This window comes from Sus scrofa, chromosome 4, assembly GCF_054392235.1.
Source record: "Sus scrofa isolate SSC_HxYL_T2T_F1_AM1 chromosome 4, Sscrofa_HxYL_maternal_Yorkshire_Landrace_v2.0, whole genome shotgun sequence".
NCBI lineage: Eukaryota > Metazoa > Chordata > Mammalia > Artiodactyla > Suidae > Sus > Sus scrofa.
Window position 1 is genome coordinate 69,441,690 of NC_139386.1, and position 18,009 is coordinate 69,459,698.

The 18,009-nt window shown below is 40.8% G+C and overlaps 1 protein-coding gene across 27 annotated transcripts in view; it reads left to right on the forward strand.

Moving 5' to 3' along the window:
• Positions 1-18,009, forward strand: part of NCOA2 (nuclear receptor coactivator 2) — a 372,907-nt gene that overhangs the window by 228,824 nt on the left and 126,074 nt on the right. The window contains exons 1-2 of one of the 27 annotated variants that reach the window (XM_085020187.1): positions 6,163-6,308; positions 6,457-6,551. The gene's annotated coding sequence lies outside the window, so the exon portion shown is untranslated. 27 annotated transcript variants of the gene reach the window in all.

Here is an 18,009-nt window from a genome sequence, read left to right on the forward strand (position 1 = left end):
GACACGGGTGCCTAATGAAAACAGCCAATTTAATTGAGTATTATTGCTGTCCACCGTATTAATTAGGCAACATATTCCCTATTACATTAAAATATATTTAACATTAAAAATATATTTAAAGCTAGATACTATTCCATTATATGTTACCAGGTTTTAAAAACCTGGTACTTTGATATAATAAAGAATTACCGTGCTAATGGTTTAACAAATTGATATCATAAACGACCTAAAGTTTGTTCACACTCTGCAACTTGTTAAATGTGGCACCTTTAGAGTTCATCTAATTGTTTTTTTTGGTTTTTGTTTTTGTTTTTTCTTTTCTAGGACCGTACCCGTGGCATATGGAGGTTCCCAGGTTAGAGGTCCAATCAGAGCTATAGCCACCGGCCTGCGCCAGAGCCACAGCAACGCGGGATCCAAGCCATGTCTGCAACCTACACCACAGCTCACGGCAACGCCAGATCCTTAACCCACTGAACGAGGCCGGGGATCGAACCCGCAACCTCATGGTTACTAGTCGGGTTTGTTAACCACTGAGCAATGAGGGGAACTCCTGATTTTTAATCATGTGAATAAATAAAATGTATGGTCTTAGTGTATCAAGAATCTTTGCAGATTAAAGATTTGTCCCTTTTGTTGGTACAGTGTACTCTATTTTTTGAAATTTGTATAGTGGAAATTTAGAATAGTCTTATTTTTTTTTAATTAATGATTTTTTTTTCCCACTAAAGCTGTTTTACAGTGTTCTGTCAGTTTTCTACTGTACAGCAACGTGATCTAGTCACACATACATGTATACGTTCTTTTTTTCTCATATTATCATGCTCCTTCATAAGTGACTAGATATATATAGTTCCCAGTGCTACACAGCAGGATCTCACTGCTTATCCATTCCAAAGGCAATAGTTTGCATCTATTAACCCCAAATTCTCAGTCCATCCCACTCCCTCCCCCTTTCCCTTGGCAACCACAAGTCTGTTCTCCAGATCCATGATTTTCTTTCTATGGAAAGGTTCATTTGTGCCGTATATTAGATTCCACATATAAGTGATATCATACGGTATTTGTCTTTCTCTTTCTGACTTATTTCGCTTAGTATGAGAGTCTCATGGTTCCTAGTCGGATTCGTTAACCACTGCGCCACCACGGGAACTCCCAAAAGTGGCCTCTTTTCAAAAGCAGTTTTTCATGATGTTACGTAATTTTTTAAGGAAAAGGGAATGTCAGTGCACATATTTGACCACGTAATCTATGCAAGTAGCACCAGGATAGATAATGGTGAGGATTTAGAGGAATAAAGACATGATCCCCACTCTTCAGTGCTTATGCTCCTGTGCAAAGCAACCTAACCCCTGTGCGACAGTGACAAAGAATACAACAACGGGGCTTAATGTGGTGTTCGCTCTAAATGTTATAAAAACGCTACAGAGAACAGAAATGGAAGAGAGTCATACCCCATACGTAAAGAAGGCTGCTGACGTGTTTAGCATTTCAGCTAAAATTAAAGAGACTGACAATGCCAAGTGCTGGTGAGGCTGTGGGACACCCAGATCTCCTGCAGGGCAAGTGGGAGTGTGAAATGGGAATGCCACTTAGCAAAGCACTTTGACGGTTTCTTATAAATGTCTGCTTATCCACAAGCCCCCAGTTCTACGCCTAGCTGTTTATCCACAGGCACTGAAAACTTCCTGTCTGTGTGCATTGGTAGCAACTTGTACGTATTATTAATCCCACCCCTGTCCGTTTGCTTCGCCAAGTACCAAATCACCACAAATGACCCCCATTCGTTAGCTCACTGTTCCAGAGATGAGGCCTCAAGCACCGCATGGGCGTGACTCTGCTCAGAGTAGCAGCTCTGGCGGCAGCGAATGAGTTCTCAGCTGGAGGCTCTGGAGGGAAAATCCACTTTCAGCTCATTCTTGTTGTTGGCAGAATTCGGGATCGTGAAGCTGTGGATCTGTTTCCTTGCTAGGTGTTAGTGGGGTGCCCTTCTCAGCTCCTGGAGGTCACCTGCAACCTCTGACGTGTGGTTTCCTCCATCTTCACATCACCACCGGTGCATAGAATCTTTGTTCTTTGAACTTCTGACTTCTGCTGCCACATGGAGAAAACAGTAATCTCCCTATTTTAGTCAGTTGTACCATATAAATAAGCTAATCACTGGGTGAAACTCCACCATGTTTACAGCTGGGGACTGTGCAGGGTGTGTGCATCAGGGGGTGGGGAAATCCTGCAGAACCATTTGAGTTCTCTTTACCAAAATAGCCCCACTGGGACCAACGCAAATGCCCATCTGATGAGAATGAACTAGTATATTCATACAGTGGAATTACCCTTAGCACTAAATAGGGACAAATTATTACTACTTTTTTTCTTTTTACGGCCACACCTGCAGCGTATGGAAGTTCCTGGCTAAGGGTCAAATTGGAGCTGCAGCTGCCAGCCTGCACCACAGCCACAGCAGCACCAGATCTGAGCCACATCTGTGACCTGTGCCACATCCTTAACCCACAGAGTGAGGCCAGGGACTGAACCTGCATCCTCACAGACACAACGTCAGGTTCTTAACCCACCGAGCCACAACGGGTACTCTGGGACAAATTATTAATATACACAATAATATGGACAAATCTCAAAAACATTATGCTGAAAAAAGCATGAAGAGTACTTACTGTATGATTCCCTTTATTTGAAGCAAAACTAAACTGTGATAACAGAAAGTAAGAGAGTGGTTGTTGGTAGGGTGAGGAGGTAGGGATTGCCTGAAAAGAGGCCCAGGAGAGCTTTGAAAGGCAGTGACAGTAATACGTATCTTGCTAGGAGTGTGGATTACATAGGTGCTTTCGTTCCTGAGAACTCTTGAACTTCATTCTTAAGATCCATTTACTGCACTGGATGTAAACTTCACTTCAGTTTATGAAAAGTAAAACATCACTCTATTGAATCCTTGTCTTGCCTCTCAACAGACTTTGGGTTTAAGAAATGAATCACACTTATATATGTATAGCCATCTTCATCCAGAAACATTAAAGCTGGGAACACCTTTGCAAATCAACTAGCCTAATTCCCTTTAAACAGTACTGCCCTCATGAGGAAAAGGGGTTAAAATTGGTAATGGTAAGCCACAGCCTGCCCTTGGTGAGGAGGTTGGACAGGTTCACCTATTTGTGCTGGCCAGCAGAGAACATGATAGAGGGCCAGGTGTGCTAACAGCATTACATCTTGAAGTGTAAGCACAGGATCTGGATTAAGACATTTTACTTAGAAGTATTTGCCGGAAGACCTCTTCTGGCAGTGGATTTGATCAGCAAATTCACGGTGAATTTTGCCGCTGCCCGTGATTGGCTGAGAAATAATTTATAGAAACTCTATTGTAGTTAATAAAGGACAACAGTATAGAGTGTCTGTGACCTCACCTTACCTCTATAGAAATGATCTGAGCGATAGCCAAAGATTTGATGATGGTGTGAGCAAGAAAAGGACAAACTTAGGTGGATGGAGTTCACGAAACTGCACCCTGCAGTGTTTATGCTGTTTCTTGGGGGGGGGGGGAGTTTTCTCTCATCTACTCTTAGGTTAGTTTCCTGTGATACATTGATTTCCTGTGATGCCCTGGCTGATTATTGCCTTTGGATTTTAAGTGCATGATGAAAATATTTAGGTGGCTAACTTTTACAGGTTCTTGGTGCTTTGGCTTTTTGTGATGATTCTGGTGTTTTAAACATATTTTCTTATTGTTTGAGACATTTTCTAATTGAATGTCTCTGCTCGGGTCCTCATGGAAGCTATGCTCATTGACATGTGTGTCCTCACTGGAGGCTTGGGGAGTTGCTAGGACTGTCTTCCTGGGTGGCCGTGGCTCCTTCCAGTGACTCGAAGAGAATTAGTAAACACCCTCTCCATCCCACCTGAGTTATTTATGCTTTGAATGGTTAATTTTGTATTTCTTTACTTTTTCGTGACTGAACCTGTGGCATAAGGAGGTTCCCTGGGCCAGGGATTGAATCTGAGCCACAGTTGCAACCTATGCTGCAGCTGCGGCAATTCCAGATCCTTTAACCCATTGCACTAGGCTGGGGATTGAACCCTTGCCCTCACAGTGACCTGAACTACTGCAGCTGGACTTAAGCCACTGTACCACAGTGAGAACTCCTTGAGTGGTTAGAGTAAACTACGCGTTTCAGATTTAGAGTTGTCAAATTCTTTGAGTTCGGAGAAATTAGTTTTTTGGATGGATAACTTTTATATGATAATAATCCCTTCTGTGTAGTTGTACCTGTCACAGTTCTGAGGGGTTTTTGTTGTTGTTGGTTTAAGGCCGCACCGCGGCATATGGGGATTCCCAAGCTAGGGGTTCAGTTGGAGCTGTAACTGCTGGCCTATACCACAGCCACAGCAACTCCGGGTCCAGTCCACATCTGCGCCCTATACCACAGCTCACAGCAATGTCGGATCCTTAATCCACTGAATAAGGCCAGAAATCCAACATGTGTCCTCATGCATACTAGTCAGATTCGTTACCACTGAGCCACTGAGAGAACTCCAGGTTTTCTTTTTTAAAGAATATAATTTTAGGTTGATTTACTTCAATATAATGCAGTTTGTGTAAAATGATTTTGTGAGTTGAAAACTCTTTGTCTCAATCTCCAGATACTAAAGTATTTATGCTTTAAAATGTCTGCACATGCAAATGATGTCCAATTCCACTTATATAAGGGTCTATAAAGTAGTTAAATTCGTAGAAACAGAAAGTAGTTGGTGCTCGTCAGGGGCTGGAGGGAGGGGGAAATGGGAGTTGTTTAGTGGGTGCAGAGTTTCAGTTTTGCAAGATGAAAAAGGTTGGGAGAGCTATTGCAAAACAATGTGAATAAACTTATCTCTACTGGACTGAATGCTTCAAGTGGTAACTTTTAATGCCATGTGTATTTTACCACAGCTGAAAGCTTAAAAAAAAAAAAATGAAAGTATCTACTGTGTTTTCCATTTTTGAGATGAGAAAAACCAAAGCAATAAATAAAACCAAAACATGTGAACTGTAGCTTCGTCTGTTGCCTTGAGTTGAACACAAGGGAATCCGTCCGGCTTTGAGTCACAGTGGCCGCACCTCCCAGTTGTGTGTTGTGCTTCAGTGTGAAGCAATTTCGCTTCTGGGACAGCTCCTTAGTCCATTTTTTTCTCCCATTTTCACCTTCTCAGCACATTTTACACTCCTTCCCCAAATTGCTTGATTGGTAGTTAATTTAAGAGGTTTTGGGATATGAAACGAACTAAGTTGGGATCACTGAGAGTGAAGTAAGCAGATAATGTAATGTGCTGCTGTCTCTTGGCCTAGTACTTCAACCTGTTACCAAGGACGTGAAAAAACCAAAAATCATGGAGCAACCACCATGGGGTAGTCCCTGACCTAGTATTTCCACATGTGTGTTTTGAAAGTTGATTGTTTATCAGAAATAAATCAAATGGGCCAGACTAAAAAGAACTTTTGATTTTTATATTATAAAATTGTTTGGGCCATGGTAATATTTTTCTTCTTGGAACAACTTAAAAATGACTTAAGATATATTCCATATAAGAACACATTTTCTTGTTAAAAAGTATGCTTACATGTGTTTTACTAATATACGGACCTAATTCCCAATGTGTGGATAGCTCTAATGTCTCCAAAGTGTGCGTTCATGCCAGATTTATCAGCTGTGCATCACTGGGGGCAAAGCTCGAGAGAACAAGAGAGCGCATGTTTCTGTCTGACTGTCCCACTCCATGCGCTGTTCAATGGGGAGTGTTCGTGGCCAGGGGGCTGCATCCTTCTGGAAGGAAGACCAGGCATCAGAATGTTTGTTTTTAGCAGTTATTTTTAGCAGCAGCTCTAGAAATTTTTAATATATTTTCATGTTAGCATATATTTTTAAAATCATGATAATTCCAAGAAGAATCAATAATTTTTTAGACATGTGTATGTGAATGCATGTATGCATTATATGCACGTGTATGTGTGAGAGAGAGAGAGAGAGAGAGAGAGAGAGGGGAGGGAGAGACATCCCCTTAATAACAGGAGGGGTAGAGGCTTACTCAGTCTATTATCATAAAGCTCTGCTAATGTAGCTTCTGAGTCATGTGACTGCAGAAAAGGCTATTATCTCAATGAAAAGGAAACTGGTTTTTAGAGCAAGCAATAGAATAGAAGCAGGAAGAATTTTCGAGTGTTCCACCATGCTGGATTGTCAAAGGGGGATCTGTCTGATCAGCAGCTAAAAAAGGATTTGTGAGGCTAGTTTGTCAGCTATCGTTAGAAGCAAGTGATAGAGGAGGTAAGCGGCTGGACGCCCAGCATGTGCTCAGGTTTACATCAAGGCATAGCATTGGTTTGGGTTAACAGAGAAGATTTATCTCTGAGGCAATACATTGATTGCTAATTGTGGGGTGTGTGGTTTTTTGTTTTTTGTTTTTTTTTTAAAGAGTGGTGTATGATGTTTTTATTTACATCACTGGTAAAGATAAAGACAAGCTGCTGAGCTCTGGTTTGAACTGCAGAGGCTGTGGACAATTACAAGGTGTGTTTCAAAAGTGCTCCGACTTAATATTTGGTAATGTTCTTGGAATTCTGTGTGCTTGTGGATTGGATGTGCGTGTTGTCGAGGAAGAACTGAGCATGACAACCAGGCAGTGATCACGCTCTCAGGAACAAATAGATACGATGCGATCCAAATTGATTCCTCCCTGGTCCCTATTTCTTTTGTGTTTATTTAGCGACTAAAGGTTTCTTGCAGTTTCTTTATGTAGCCAAATACAGTCTCATGCTTGTTTTAGCAAATGTACTAGTAAGCATTTTCTACATTTCCAAAGAAGAATCCAATGCAAATCTTACTCATTAAGGAATAAATAACAGCTTTATATTTGTAGCCCTGTTAATTTTTGTCAATATTCTTTTGTAATTCAAGCCTAAAAAAAGAGCTTGGCAGTGAATTTGAAATTATCTAAATTTTGGTTAGGGAATAAATCTTTCTTTTTTGGCTGTGGGCTTGAATGAATGATTTTTTGTTATATACAGTACCTAACTTTCTCTGATTTATTGCATCCTTATGCTACTATATGCAGAAAGGTGAAAACATTCAGTTAATCTTTAGACTATGCTTGTCCACTTTTGCTCATGCTAATGCTGTTAATTCTCTTAGCAGTCTGTACCTTTCTGCTAACCTTGGAAGGTGTAGTACCTCAGAATCTGAGATTGATGACAGATAATCATAAGCTTAGTCCGAAAAGGGTTAACTATTATACAGTGTTTACCAGAGATATGCCCAACTTGGGGTATGTGTATGTTTCAAACCACAAACATTATTATGTTTATACATCTCCCTTTTGAAATTGACATCGGAGGAGGTAAGAAATCTATCAGGCTATGATGCACTGTATAGACAGTTTACAAAGAATTCCTTTTTTAATTATCTTCTGCAAGGAAAGATGGTGAAAGCGGCAGGAGATTCTTCTTCTTTATATTATCTACAAACTATATTTTAGCACAGTATGATTTAATAAATCATTAGTCTTATTAAATGAGATTTTCTTTTAAAAAAAATTCAGTGGTACTTTAGTGTAGTCTATTTCCATAAAAAGACAGCTTGGTTCAAATTAACAGTTAATTACCTGGAACAGTTAATCATTCTGGAATTTATGTATTTTTTTAATTATAAGACTTTTCCCACATTTTTGTAAGTAGGTTTTAAGAAATTACTTAACAGTTTCAGCCCAAAAGTCACTAGTATCATATGTTAAGAATTTTGAATAATGAAAATTTGATAGCCAGATGGTTTGGGCTTTCTTTTGTTTTTACTTTTAAATTTTATTTTTGCTGCCTTATCTATAAAGTCTTTGAAGTGGTCCAAGGATTTTTGAATAGTTCAAGGTGTTTTATTGAGCACTTACTATTATTACAAGGCACTCTCTGAAATGTTATGGGAAAACAAAGGCAAATAAGATAACTCGTAGTTCACACTGGAACCTGGCCTCAGTAATTATAGTTAATTATCTTATGTCTTAGAGGAATTGAAAATCATTAAGAGGAATTTCTTTTTTAAACTTGTTTTGCTAATCAGAATAATGTGTTGTTGATAATTTGGCCAGTGACTTTTCCCTGTGCAGGTTTGAATAGTAGCTTTAACTGGTCTCCATTTGTGCCCATTCATATTTCCTCTGCATCATAATAAAACATGCATTTTATTTACATTCTTTTAAAACTAGAATAGTTTTGGTTCCAGATTGTGTTGTTTTTCTCCTAGGACATTAAACGTCAGTCATGTAGTTCTAAAGTACATCCATAAAATGGTTAATATATTGTGTTGTCTAAAAATAGCATACCTTTCAGAGTTTGGGGAGGGAGGGAGAACCCCAGTCCTACTATGAGAGTTAGGACACACATTTTGACATGGGTAGTGTCTAAACAAGCCAGATGACTAGCTTGCAAATCCTGCTACACTTCAGAATTCCAACCACAATAATTAACCACAAATATTATAATCAGGTCTGATCTTGTCAGGCTGAGGGGGTTCGCCCTTCGGAGAGATTTTTAGATTATAGAAAAGATAGGGTAAGAAAAGACGGAATTAAAGGAGATTTTTGTCTTCAGTGTTGTAAAACTCAGTGAAATAGGCTCGTAGAAGTTTTTTGGGTTTTTGAGAAAGTCAAAGTTTGGGAAGATTTAAGCAGGATTAAGGTACTAGGCTGTATTTTAGACACAGTTTAATTCTTGGGAAGCCAAAGGGATATAAAATTCATGAAGTGACAAACCTTGTGCAACAGCTAGCAAATTGTTCCAGGGTCCCTCTTACAGGGCTTAAGAATCCTCCTGTGGCACAGTGGGTTAGGGATCCCACTTTGTCACTGCAGAGGCTTGGGTCCCTGCTGTGGTGCGGGTTCAGTCCTGGGCCTGGGAATGTCCACATGCCCTGGACCCAGCCAAAAAGAAAAAAAAAGTTAAGCAGCACATACTTTGAAAAACTAAATAAATAAAAACAAATACAAATAAAAATGACCAGTCGGAAATGCTGAAAACATTTTAGAGTCAAGTGGCTTCCCATTTCTGTCACAAGTGTTGTAGCCCTAAACCTTTAGGAGGTAAGGCATGACTTTTCTGCTGTGCATTTTAGTTGAAGCAGCAGCTCTCCCTGCCCCCAGCTCATAGTTAATCTGTAGGTTAGCTTGTAGGGTGAGAATCACAAATATAGTATAACATAAACATATGTTTGCTTTAAAAGTACCTTAGTTATTACCATTTATAAAATTTTAAAAAATTTTATGAGAATCACAAAATACTGCAATCTTGATGGTAAATGAACGTTTCCTCATAAAAGCCAATCACGTTGAGAAACTAGATGTTTGGTTTCATCATTTTAGATGTCACATCAGATTATGATAGTACAATCGAGGGTTGTAGAAGCGTTCCTGAGGTTTATATTTAAAATTCATATTTTGACGATAAATATTATGTTGAAACTTCACCACATAACAAGAACCTTTTTTTAGTTTTAATTGTTTTTTGGGGTTTTTTTGGGCCACGCCTGCGGCATGTGGAAGTTCTTGGGCCAGGGGTCGAGCGTTCACCACAGAAGTGACCTGAACCATAGCAGTGGCAATGCTGGATCCTTAACCCACTAGACTATCAGGGAATTTTTTCATTGTCTTTTTTAATTGGCCTTTCCAACTTTTGCTTTCTGGTTTTAGAATTTTAAATGAAGATATGTCCAGTTTTTACTGTTATTATAATATATGCTTATTAAAGATAATATTTTATGGGCTTTGCTTTTCTTTTTCCCTTATCTTTTGATGAGGAAAATGACAGTCACAAAGTAACTATCAGTGGTTTTGTTAGCCATAAAACTAACCTTTATGTAGAACTTCCTATGTGCCGAGCACTGTTCTAAGGACATATATTTACGTAGTACTTACAAGATCACTGTGTCTGTTTCACAGCCAGGAAACAGAGATACAGAAAGGTGAAATAACTGTCCAAGCTCACAGGATTCAGACCAGGTAGTTTGCTTCCAGAATCTAGGTGCTAACCTACTGTGGGTACTAGGTTTAGATGGTGCTCTTCTTGAAGTTTCTGGTTTATTCTGAAATGAGGACAGGATGAACATAGCGACAAGGAGAGAACCATGTTAAGGTTAAAGTGATCTCGTTTTTTAATGTTCATACTTTTAATGAACTGCTCTATTTCAACTATGTTATGACTAAAAAGAATCTAAAAAAGAATAGATACATGTATATATGTATAGCTGAATCACTTTGCTGTATACCTGAAACTAGCACAACATTGTAAATCAAAGATACTCCGATATAAAAGAAAAAATAAATTAAATTGAAAGAAATGAAAGACCAAGGCATTGTTGAAATGGTGTTTTTTGCCCTCAAAAGAAACGTGTTCATGAAAAGTACCTCACAGCTGACTCAGAAATCTGCTTTCAAGAAAAGTGAGGGGAGAAAGAAAGCATTGGATGGGTAGCAGAGATTGGTACAAGGAGTGGACTCTGAACGAGGTCTGGGGGTGGGGAGAAGTTCTGATGTTGTGGGATCTGCAAGGTGCGTGTTATAGATTTTCTTGCCTGGCTACTGCTCCTTTTTCTTGGCAAGTGGAGACCTTACCGTTTTCAAAGTCCTTTCCTCACTCACTTGCTGTTGATGGACCATTCAGGTAAAAAAACCACAGATTAAGATTTTTGGTTTCAGACATTGAGAACACGCTCAAAATATAAGCCACGCCTGAAAACCTGTTGTAAATCATTTTACGTCCATGTAAATTCCCTAGAGGGGAGTTTGTGGCTACATAATATTTCAGATAGGGGTCCCTTTTACTTCTTCACACTTTCTCAGTGAATAAGCATATCTGTTCCTAGGTGATGCCACTGTTTCTTGTCAGTATTCATGGTGGAAAAAAGTTTTACCTCGTGAAATTTTTGTAACTCCATTTCCTTTTTTGGCTGCCCCCTCGGCACATGCAAGTTCCCAGGCCAGGGATCAAACCTGAGCTACAGCTGCAACCTGTGTCACAGCTATAGCAATGCTGGATCCTTAACCTGCTGCGCCACAGCAGAAACTCCCTTGAAACTGGATTTTTGGGCACGAGTGGGAAAGTTAAGTATGGATATAGCTTTATCATTTATCTTTGTTCTCCCTGGATGGACCCTCGTAAGTGTTGGTTGATTTCTAAAATACAAAAATAACCAATATCATTCTTGCACTGAAGTACTCCTGTTCCTATGTTTAACACCTGTTTCTTGTAGAATTTTGTCCGGTGCTTCACTGGTACAGGAGAAGAGTGACTGTCCCTGGGGTGGGAAGAGGATGACTCCCAGAGAAGGTGAAGGCTGAGCTGATTCTTAAGAGGGCAGAAGCTGACCACCAGGCACTGGAGGATGTCTTGGATACTCTTGGCCTTCACTGGCCACGTGAGATGGTGGGATAGTACGTGTAAGGCATTAGGTCCCGCGCTGCTTGTGGATGAGATGTCTGTGCAGAGTGTTACCCTGAGGAGCGAGAAGCTGCAGACCTTTTTCCTGAGCCTGTAGTCTTCTGTCCTTTCTCTCTTCTGTCCCTGGTAAGACAGCTCTGAGGGACTTCTGGTGTTTTTCACATTTAAAATTAGAAGACCAGGAGTTCCTGTCATGGTGCAGCAGAAACAAATCCGACTAGGAACCAGGAGGTTGTGTGTTCGATCCCTGGCCTTCACTCAGTGGGTTAAATATCCGGCGTTGCCGTGAGCCGTGGTGTAGGTTGAAGACACGGCTCAGATCTGGCGTTGCTGTGGCTGTGGTGTAGGCCGGCAGCTACAGCTCTGATTAGACCCCTAGCCTGGAAACCTCCATATGCCGGGGGTGCGGCCCTAAAAAGCAAAAATAAAATAAAATAAGAAGACCAGTTTAAATTCCCTGGCTTTTCTACTTGGTCGTTTGTCACATTTAGTCTTGCATTTAGGTAATAAGCCAGGAGCCATGGTGATCAGAGTAACCATTGTTATGCACAGCTACCTCTGCCAGGGTGAAAATAGAATTTCTATAATGAGCCATTCTAGAGGCTTCTTGTGGCCTCCCTGGTTTGATCTCCTGTCACCTCCAGATTATTTCAACTGCTAGGCAACCTTAGGCAGTTGAAATTCTGGAATGTAATTTTCTAAAATATTTGGTTGAAAGCGTTGTCAGGGCATTAGGATTAAGAAGGAGGAGAGGAGTTCCCGTTGTGGCGCAACAGAAATGAACCCGACTGGTATCCGTGAGGACTTGGGTTTGATCCCTGGCCTCGCTCAGTGGTTTGGGGATCTGGCGTTGCCATGAGCTGTGGTGTAGGTCGCAGATGCTGCTTGGATCCTGCGTTGCTGTGGCTGTGGTGTAGGCCAGCAGCTATAGCTCTGACCCCTAGCCTGGAAACCTCTATATGCTGCAGTTGTGGCCCTAAAAAGCAAAAAGAAAAAGAAAAAGGGGGATACACAAGGTAACGGATGTAGGTGAGAAATTGTTTCTTGTACAAAGTTTATTATAAGCAGAATGTGCCAAAGAGAAATCAACCCAGTTATTGGCAGAGACTAATAACGGATCATTGACCAGTATGGAGGGTCTGGGCTGTGGCTATGGAGATAAGTGGAGACACGGTTGAGTTTATGGGGTCTGGTACAGTCCTACATGTCTCAGCCACTAGGTTCACTGGAACTTTTTACTTCAGATAAGTGATGAGCTATATTCACTGTCATTCGGAACCGGAGATTGTGGGACCCGTCTGAGGGCTGGTCGCAACACATACATCAGCATATATCAGTGACGTGAGAACTCCAGAGGGGATTCAGGGTAAGGGAGAGCTCATGCTTCCTTGGTGATGCTGAGAGGAGAGGATGCAAAATCTGATGCGTTCATAGCTTAGCATTGTAAGGTCGTGGCTTTTGGGTCCTCTGTTCATTGGGAGGTCAATGGTTAACTACATGTGGGGTGTCAACCTTTCCTGGAAATTCTGCTGTCAGCTGTCTTATCCCTTCCTTGATGTTACAGCTGAAGGTCTCCCCAGGGATGGACATTCCACAAACTTCAAGAACTTCATTTTTTCTAGATTTAAATAGACTGTTTCCTTGTACTGTCATCAACAACTCTCCTGTTATATATTTTTAGGTAGTTATTTAATAATGGTTTTTAGAAAGTGTGAAGAGTTGTGGAAAGAGCATAGGACTTGTAATTAGAGTTTGGTTAGAAACCTAGTGGCATAAGCTTAGAGACTTTGGGCAAGTCACTTAACTTCTTTTTATCTTTTTTTTCTTTTTTCTGTAAAACAGGGGACAGTATCTGCTTTGTAGAACTCGGAGAATTAAGTAAAATAATGTAGTGCCCAGCACAGTGTCCAACACTTAATAATTACCAACACCTAAGACATCTCTTCTCTGGGGAATAGCCCTTCAATATGCTTAGTGTGTGGAGTTCCCGTTTTGGCACAGTGCTTAACGAATCTGACTAGGAACCATGAGGTTGCGGGTTCGAACCCTGGCCTCACTCAGTGGGTTAAGGATCCGGCGTTGCCGTGAGCTGTGGTGTAGGTCGAAGATGCAGCTCGGATCCCAAGTTGCTATGGCTCTGGTGTAGGCCAGCGGCTACAGCTCCGATTAGACCCCTAGCCTGGGAACTTTCATGTGCTGCGGGAGTGGCCCTAGAAAAAAGGCAAAAAAAACCAAAAAAAAAAACAAAACACATACTTAGTGTGTTTTCTTAACTATGTTTGTTTTATCCCCACAAGTAGTTTATATACATACACACACATATAAACACACACACACACACACCCCCATACATATCCCTGCTTACTTTAATAAGTTCTTGGCTAGTGTCTGTTCATTGACTAAATTCCCCAGGTACCTCTTATTTTATGTCTTCTGGAGCAACATGGAATTTCGTTTTCTATCCAAATTGCACATTTCTAAGTTTCCTTTTGTTCTTGCAAGTTAAGAGTACATTCGTTATTTTTAGCATCAAGTCATTTGGTTGATTCATATTAAGCTGGCAATCAACTAAAATCCCCTGGCTATTATCACCTAAGCGACCATCATCTTGGTTTCTCCTATTTAAAACTTAATGCAGTTGATTTTTTTTTTTTTTCCCCCCCGGTCTCATTGCAAGGGTCTGCCTCTGTCTTTGTGGCTGGTCATTATGCTAGTTATGAAGACATGTGACATGATAGTAACATACTAGAGCTTTTTTTTATTTTTAAAAGATACAAAAGTATGTGTTAAGATTGAAACTTTAAAAATATAGAGAAAAAATCCTGGAAGGAAACATCTTTTTGAGGAGCTGAGACATATGCAAGTGAGGAGACCCGAGGAGAGGGGCAGAAGCAGTGTGCTGGAAGCAGAGTGTGGGCTCTGGAGTTGCTCATAGATTCCATTCTCACTTCTGTCACCTCTTGTCTGTATTTGACCTTGGACATGTTATTTCATTTTTCTCAGCTTCAGAGAATGTTGATAACAATGACTTCATAGGGTTTTTATGAAGATCAAGTAAAAAAAATATAGGTATAGCATAGTAAATGGTGTTACCTATTTTGATGAAATAGCTTCAAACTTGATAGCAGTTTTTTTGTTTTTGTTTTTGTCTCTTTCTGGCCACCCCTGAGGCATGTGGAAGTTCGCAGGCTAGGGGTCAAATCCCAAGCTGCAACTGCCAGCCTGCGCCACAGCCACCGCAATGCCAGATCCGAGCCACATCTATGACCTACACCACAGCTCACAGCAACTCCAGATCCTTAACCCACTGTGCAAAGCCAGGGATGGAACCTACAACCTCATGGATAGTAGTTGGGTCCTAACTTAACCTGACAAGCCTCAATGGGAATTCCCTGATGGCAGTTTGTAATGCAGTTTATTCAGTGAACATTTACTGAGTGCTGTGTCACAGGTGTTCTAATAAGAGCCTAGTATAAAAAGGTGAAACCTACTTAGGTTCTACACCTTGCAGAGCTTAAAATTTGCTATGGAAAAGGACAAATAATTAAGATATATGTGCTTAATGGTAGAGTTATATATATATATAGGCTATTAAAAGACAGGAAGAGAATGTAACCTCAGGGAGGGGGTCATCTGAGCTAGGTTTTGAGGGGATTACCCAATGGGGCAAAGACGTGCGGTGTGTTCCATTTGTAACAAGTGCTAGAAGAGGTGACAACTGACGTGTGTAGCTGAGGAACCCAGTGCTATTTACATGAAGGGCACGCAGGGCGTGTGGGAGACCATCCTGGAGAAACAGGCAAGGGCTGATCGTAAGCACCATTTCTGACATTGGAAGCGGCAGGGATTTCATCTCGAAGGGAGTGGCGTCTGCTCAGGATTTTAGGCAGGGAAATGAATCGTGGGGGGAAAGGAAGCTTATGTTAAATAATCCAAGTAAGGTGAAGGCCCAGGCCGGAAGCAGCAGTGTTATCACAGTGATAACGGGGAGGCTTGAGAATATTTAAGATGCAAGGTCCCATTAAGGATTTGATGGGGAGAATATAAGAGTTTAAGGATGACGTTCAGTAAATGTGCTCCTTCAGATGCCAAGTTTGGGGCTGAGGAGAAGGAATGGATGAGCTCAAGTTTGTGCGTTGACACCTTGCTGGATTTTTGAGGTAGAAGCTTGGAGAGGTGAAGGCTGGAAAGAAAGATTTGGGAAACCTTGGAAATAGGTGATACCACTAAGGAGAGTGTAAAGGAGGAGTTCTTAGCCCCATTTGAACACATGTTTACTTGGAGAACCATTACGCAAAGTACCAATGGTATCCTGGGGGTGCGTGTGTGTGTGTGTTTGCGTGTGCACGCACATTTTTTTTTAAATTATGATAAAATATGTAACATAAAATTTACTTTCTTAAATACACGGTTCAATGGCGTTCAGTACCTCTTCCCATTGCTATGCACCTCTCGCCGCTGGCCATCCTCAGAACTCTGTCATCATCCTAAACACAAACTCTCAACTATTAAACAGTAAGTACTCACTTCTCCCACAAGGCCCTGGTAACCACAGTTCTACTTTCTATCTCTATGAAGTTGATTGTTCTAGGTTCCTCATAGAAGTGGAATCGTTGTATATTGCCTTTTCTGTCTGACTTCTTTCACTTAGCATCATGTTTTCAAGGTCCACTCATGTTGCAGCATGTATCAGTATTTCATTCCTTTTTAAGGCTAGTAATATCGAATTGCATGTATGTACACATTTCATTCATTCATGTGTGATGGACATCTGGGCTGCCTCCACCTCTTGGCTGTTGTGAATAATGCTGATAGGAATGAGGCTGTCCATGAATCTGTTTAAGTCCCTGCTTTCAATTATTTTCAGTTTCTACCTAGATGTGGAATTGCTGGATCATGTGGTAATGTGGTATTTTTTTAAAGCTCCCCAAGTGATCTTTGAATATGCACCAGAGTTGAGAACCTATGATGTAGAGCAAGGATGCTTCGTCTGGGAGGTCCATAAGTGGTCTTATAGTGGGTTAGTGACTTCTTAAGAGAGTTGTATGTTTCATTTTGTATCTGTGTAGTTTTACTGTTTGGCTTTGATCAGATTCTCAGAGTAGTTCCTAACTCCAAAGTGGTGTTCAGAATCACTGCAGAACCTAGTTTTAAATATAGACAAAGATTTGAATAGACATTTCTCCAAAGAACATATGCAGCGGCCAAATGAGCACTTGAAAAGATGCTCAACATCAGTAGTTACTAGGGAAATGCAGATCAAACCACCAATGATATACCATTTAATTATGGCTATAATTAAAAAAAAAGTTGAGTGCTGGTGAGGTTATAGAGCAGCTGGAACCCTCTGACATTGCTGGTAGGAAAATAAACTGGTATATCCATTTGGGGAGGCAGCTGGGCAGCAGTTTCATCAAAAAGTTAAACATGGAGTTACTGTAGACTGGCCAATTCCATTCCTAAGTGTATATCCAAAAGAACTGAAAGCTTCTGTCTGTACAAAAACTTGTATACAGATGTCCATAGCAGCATTATTTCTAATAACCAAAAAGTAGAAACAACCCAAATGGTCATCAAGTGATGAGTAGATACATAAAATGTGGCATTTCCTATATACATTGCAGTATTTGGCCATAAAAAGGAATTAAGTACTGATACACGCCATGTACAATATTGCTGAACCTTGAAAGCATGCTGATTGAAATAAAAAACAGAAGGCCACATATTATGTATTTCCATTTATATGCACTGTCCAGATTAGGCAAAAATGTAGAGTCAGAGAATGGTGGTAGTTGCCAGGGTAGAGAAGAGACAATGAGGGATAATTGCGTAATGAGTATGGGGTTTCCTCTTGGGCTGATGAAATGTTGTGGACTTAGAAATGGTCATGGTTGCATAATCCTGTGATTAGAATAAAACTATTGAAATGTATATGTTAATAGAAGGAATTTTATGGCTTCTGAATTATACCTCACTAGAGCTCTTAAGTATAATTTCAACAAAGAAGGTCACTGAGGAGAGGATTAGGTAACTCAAGGAAGGCTGGGTAACTCCCTTGAGGAAGATCTCAGGCAAGGGATGGAAGAGGAATTATGCAGTTTACAAGGAGGACCTAGAGAGGGCTCTGTCGTGGAGGCCTCAGAGTAGAGAGTTTCTTGGAGGAATCACTTGCGGGACATGATCACAGTGACAAATGCAGCAGAAAGGCTAAGTCACATCACACATGGGATGTCTGGAGCTCCCGCTGTGGCTCCTCAGGTTATGAACCGGACTAGTATCCATGAGGATTCAGGCTCCATCCCTGGCCTCGCTCAGTGGGTTAAGGATCTGGCGTTGCCGTGAGCTGTGGTGTAGGCCAGCGGCTACAGCTCCAATTCAACCTCTAGGCTGGGAAATTCCGTATTCTGCGGGTGCAGCCCTAAAAAGCAAACAAAGAAACAAAAAAACCCAAAAAACACACCGGAGGCCTTGGTGTTCAAAGGTCCTGGAAGACCAGGGAGGCCAGATTCACTAGAGTGATTGGGAGGACATGTAATTGTTTTGGATCA